Source organism: Falco biarmicus, chromosome 1 (genome assembly GCF_023638135.1).
Source record: "Falco biarmicus isolate bFalBia1 chromosome 1, bFalBia1.pri, whole genome shotgun sequence".
NCBI classification, from domain to species: Eukaryota; Metazoa; Chordata; class Aves; order Falconiformes; family Falconidae; genus Falco; species Falco biarmicus.
Window position 1 is genome coordinate 104,922,332 of NC_079288.1, and position 6,000 is coordinate 104,928,331.

A 6,000-nucleotide genomic window follows, 5' to 3' on the forward strand; every position below is an offset into this window, starting at 1 on the left:
GAACTAAAGTTTTATAGTGGAAGAGAAATCTTTCTCTTCGTAAAGAAAAAAACTTTTCTGGTTTATAAGGGGTAATACCACAGCCTGGTGCAAGTGTTTAACCAATTGTTAAACTGAAAAGCTTAAAACACAGATTGGCCAAAAGGGTACAACTGTAGCAAAACACAATACTAAGTATTGCTTTTGACCCGGTGAAGTATTTGATTTCAAGACTGCGGGTGCACAGCTGCAACAAAGCTGTCCCTTTCTAATGAGAGCTTAAAGGGGGAGGGGTGCTTTTACCTTGGAATGGTGCATGGTCTTCAGAAGGAAGAATGCTGATGAAGTGCTTGTAAAGCTCAGGATGTTTTAAATAGCTGTTAAATACTAGAAATGGCATTTGGATGACTCACTGCTATACCAAATACAAGCTGCAGGTCATGCCTATAGAACTTCACACACTGTAATATCAGAGATTAGTTTGGTAATAACTTTTAATTATAACCTATTATGATGGGCAATTAAAATGAATCTAAAGAAATTTTCAGAAGGTCCCACAGTTCAACCAGCTGTGCTTGCCTAAAAGGGAAGTTACAACATAATTATAACAAGCACGTAAAATACGTTTGCACATACTTGTAAGTGCTTCCTATAGTTGCTGTCCTGTCCTCACCTGGAGGGCAACAGGAAAGATTTTTCACAGATGTATCTATCACAGTCTTCATTCATTGTTCCCATAGTCTGATGTTACACATCTGTCAGTCATCCTCCTTAGTTCTTTTGGAAATATAGCCAATAATGGTTTCATCCCTTCAGATAGATGTAAAAATGGCTATGAATATTCTGGCACAGCCCACATCTACTTTGATATTTATAGTTTTGTCCTGGCCCAAAATGTTTTAGCCATTGCTAGCCTCTTAGGAATCTACAACATTTTAAACTATGCAACTGTTGGAACTCCTGTTAAAGAAGATACTGGCTTCAGAGCCTCTGGAAATTTCCCTTTTTCTTTAAAAAAAAACAACAAAAAACCAACCAAAACAGAAAAAAACAACTCCAAACACCCAGTCCTTCCGCCCCACCAAAAAAACCCCAACTCCAACACCTCACTCTTTCGACTAGGTCACTTAGTTCAGCTGGTTTCTAGTTCAGAATTATTAACTGCTAGAATGTCATTACTGTAGAAAAGTGTTGGGTAATAAATCATAAATGTCAACTATGTATTTCAGTAATTGCAGTTATTCACAAACCAAACAATAGGACTAAACTCAAAAGCAGAACTACCTAGTCAAATCAGAAAAACGTAACTGCATTCCTTCTCTATGTACTGGAAAAAGTAATAAAGCTTGATCTGGCGTATTCCTTATCTGCTTAGAGCCAGTAACAAATGCCTCTTGTAAGAAATGGGTTCTTTTCAGCAACCACCAGTTTGGGCATTTCCTCAGTTAGATGTTGTGTCTCAAGCAATAATCACAAAAATGATATAGTTTTATATTAAACCTGTTCATATTTTTGATCTCATAGCCACCTTTGGTGTGAGTGTCACCGTTTGGCTAATGTACTGTGAGAAATAGAGCCTTCTGTTTATTTTTAAAATCACTACCTACTGGATTGCTCTGCATCCCTTTTTCTTGTATTGCATGACAGAATGAATGACACTGCAAGTATGTATCTTCCCCACAAGATTTAGGACTTTATGAATAACCATGATACTCTTCCAGTCTTTAAGACTAACGAAAATTTCAAGTCTATTTAGCTTCTCCTCATCCAGAAATTGCTCCATATTCCAATTAAGTAGTTTAAAAATAATTAATTAAAAAAATGCAAATTTATTTTCACAACACATATCCCCTCATTATATTGCTAATACATACATATGTTACTAAGTACTGTTTATTTGATAGCACAAGAGAACTAGTACACTCTAGCAATACTATTTTGCTTCGTGCAAGTACATACGATAAGAACTTTCATTTGCTTTGTTTACTATGAATGAGTTTAATAGTGAGGTTTTCAAAGCAGTCACAGCTGCACTTAGTAAGAATTAGATCTATTTATATATTTTAAAGCTGGAAGAGCCCACCATGATCATCCACATAGCAGCTCATGTAATAGACTACAGAACTTCCCTGAATTTATGCTCTTATGAACATCTGAGCAAATGCTTCAGAAACAAACCCAGACTTCATTTAAAAGTTATAGCATATCCATCATAGGCTTGATGCACTATTCCATTTGTTAACCAGTACGACTCATAAACTTCCATATTTTATTTCTAGTCTGACTTTGATAAGGTCCAGTCCATGAGGTAACTACTTGTGTTCCATTCATAAACTCTCTGCTTACACATATAACAAAATACACATTAAGAGACAGAAGATGATACAAGAGAAGAAAAAAACCGCAACACAATGCTTTTAAGGAGAAATGTGCTATAGATCTCTTTTTGATATTTAAATACAATAGCCCTTCATGAAAGTTTGGTATCATCTAAGCATGTGTGAACACATATTTTAAAAGAAATGTTCTTTACTATGAATATGGAAATTATGTTGTTTTCTGGTGTGAATTTCCTCAGTTTATTATTCCCATTTTTATGAATTAGGCTCCATCGCTCCTTAGAAAGCTCTTTAATAGAAATGACCTCTTCACCTATCCACAGAAATGCTGTAGCTGGGATAGCAGCAAGGCCACCAGAAGCCTCTTCTGTAAAACCACTGAAGCAACGTGCCTCAGAGTTGAGCCGGAGGGAATGCCTTCAAGACCAGCCTGGGCCAAGCCTACAAATGTCTCCTTGTAACTTCTTCCTTGGCACACTTGCCTGACCTGGTTACCACCTGCAGCATTTGATCTGGTGTACACATATGTCTGTTTGACTTTTTTTGCCAATTATTCCTTGAGGCTGAAACACTGCTACTTATCTTTCTTCTAGGGCTCAGCTACATAATACAGCTGGAGATACTGCTACATATAAACTTCATTAAAGTTGCTGTGCAGATGTGAGCCCCCTGTTTATAGCCCACTGGAAAGGGACTCCTTGGTGGACAGGAGTTACTGTTTTATTAAGCTCTTCTCTTGCCTCATGTTGCTAAGTCTATTGCTCGTTATGAATAATGGTTGCATGTGCCTTTTTTGATGCAGGTACTTTTTTTTTCCTAGGATCTAGGATGAAATCACCAATTCTCCAAAATTAGTACAGCAGCTACACATGTAAGTGACACCTAACCATTTTTACATTGATTCCAATCCAAGTTTGGAAATCTTCTTAAAAAACCCCTTGCAACACTAAATCACTTACAGTATTCAGCAGAACTACTGTATATTTTGTGTCATAGAGCATCAGGTAGAGGGATAACTAATGTGGCAGAAAATGTGTTGCTTAGGAACCAAAAGGTAACAAAGAAAAAGAACGCATTCATCTAATTATACTGCAAAAGTTGGCCAGAAAGTAATTCAGTGTTAACACCGTACCATGCAGAAACGTACAATCTGTAGGCAGCAGCGTGTTCTGAACACTGGGACAATCAAAAATTGCTGATTAAGTTAAATTAATGATTAAAAAGCATAAAATGTGACCTCTTGAATTCTACAGAGGGCAGTAAGTTCCAGCCGAAATGCTGTATAAGAGCATGTCATGCAAATTAGAGCCTCGAGGCACTATTACAGTGTAAGTAATAACAAAGAGCTTAAATTTTGCAGGTGGGGGGTTTCTATCACTTCCTCTGGGAATTCATGAACATTATGAAAGTTACCAATAGCCCCATATGTTAAACAAGATTTCAGCTGGGCCTGGATGACTGCCAGAACCCTTGAAAACATACCATCCCCTACTTTCCCAAACTGAAAGCGTAATAAATTAAGAATTTTCTGAGAACCCTTTAGAGCGTTCTGCTTTGGTAATATCACACGTATTGCTGCTTGGATTAATTAACTACACCCCTAGCATTGTCCCAGCCTCCTGGAGGAAGCTCTACTGATCCTCTCTTCCAAACAGCACCAGCCCCCTCTCCAAATTCCTGTCAAGCATGTTCAGTGAGTCGCATCAGGCTGTCTTTTCAATTACATGCAAGCCTTTTGAACCATCTCCACAAGTAACCAAACACTGTGTGGAAAGGGGAAACAAATCCTATTTCAGGAAGTACACCAAAAGAAAGCTTTTCTTTACTATGAAAACAAACTTGAGATTCATCAACATGGTCTGTTATCTTGCCCTCCAACCTCAGCACAGATCAGTTCTTATCTATTCTCATTAATAGCTCATTCCTTCATCCTCTTTCCAAGTGAGCAGCATTGTATAAGACTCATTTATACACTGGTCAACTCCTGTGAGAGGACTTTAGACAGACACAGTCCTGCAATAAAATCAAGTTGCTTTCCCAGGTGGGTTAGCATTTCCTTCACCACAGATAGGGAGTAATTGAAATGAAAACCTCATGTCTCCTTGCTTTCCCATTTGGGATGAATTACCCATGCAGATACGTCATTGCCAGCTCTCTACCACTGACAGTATCATTAAGCTTAGCTCCACCAGGGACAAATCTTTTTATACACTGAACAGTAATACTTTTATGCTACCTAATGAGTTTTTTGGTGTTGCACATTACATAGGGAAGCAAATACCTATCCCTGGGCAGAAAAAGTAAAGGGCAGAGCATTCAAAGCATACATTGTTAAAAGTCTGTATGCATTTCTATACAGCAACCACTTCCTTTTCTTTTGGGAGCGGTCACAAGACAGAACAGGCATCTCCTATTTCTTTGCAGTTTGCTTAGAGTTCACGATAACAGAGTTTGTGCAACAGGCTGCAGAGAAGTTGAAATTCTGTGCAAACATCCTTGTGGGAGCAGACGTAGGCATATTGACAAATTCAGGTAGCTTCCCAAATGCAGTCTCAGAAAAATAATTTCCTTTGCAGTGTGTAACTAAAGACACGGTATGGCACAGTGCCTGCAGATACAGGGAACATATTTTGACTAAGGAACGATTGATTAGTCTACTGCAGAAAAAGCCTGAAGTGCAATCCACTTAAGTCTGTGGAAATGGTCCCCTCTCTGGTGAGCTAGGGGTGAAGCCCCTGGGATGACACAGGCTACTGTAGCATCACTATTAAAACAATTGCCATGGCTTAGAGGGAATTTTACTACTTTTGTTTCCTTTGTTTCTCAGTGATAGGTCTTATAAATGCTGCAAAACAGAAATTATCCCCACATGCAAAGAGGATTTTGGTATCAACCTACAAAAAAGTCTTGAGCTATTTGAACTACAAACTAATTTTCTTCCCTGGGAAGGGGCTTCAACCATATGTATTTGGCAAAATCTGTTCTTAAATCTTAAATAATTTGCAGCTGCTGGTAGGTCAACATTTGTGTCTATGTATATGTATATAATACATACATGTTTATACATATATATAACATATGGATTAAAAAATTAGCCGTTTCTGTTGATTTTTGATGCTCCCTATTCCACAGGTTCTTTCGTCCACATAGTATGACTAATAACCCCTGCTACCATAAAACCTCAGAATTTTGGACACAGTAACAGGATGTATCGTCGAAACTTCCACTACTAGAATTGTCATAAATTAAAAATATAAATTGTATTTTGTGCAATAGAACTGTGTGACATGAAGAATAAATGTCTAAGCCTTTTTTTCTGACATGTAGAAGTGTATATTTTAAGTCCATTAAGCTGTATCCCTCTTTTGGTTTGGGGAAAATAGAGATTAAGATACGAGCTCTCTCTCTAGAAGAAAATTCCTTCTAATATTGTCTCTAAGGTAAATCATTATAAATGTACTCATGGTCATTTATAATATTGCCAAAGCTCTATGCCTTCATATCATGGGTCAGGCATCTAATTTTAATGGGATTTAAAAAAAAATAATACATTTTGGACCCTATATGTCTCCTGAATGTTGAGTTTGTAATGCATTGTATTTTCAACCTTTTTTTTTGTTCTCCAGAAAAAAACGCAAGAACACCCCTGCCCTCCTTTCTACCACAAATAATCTCAATTAAT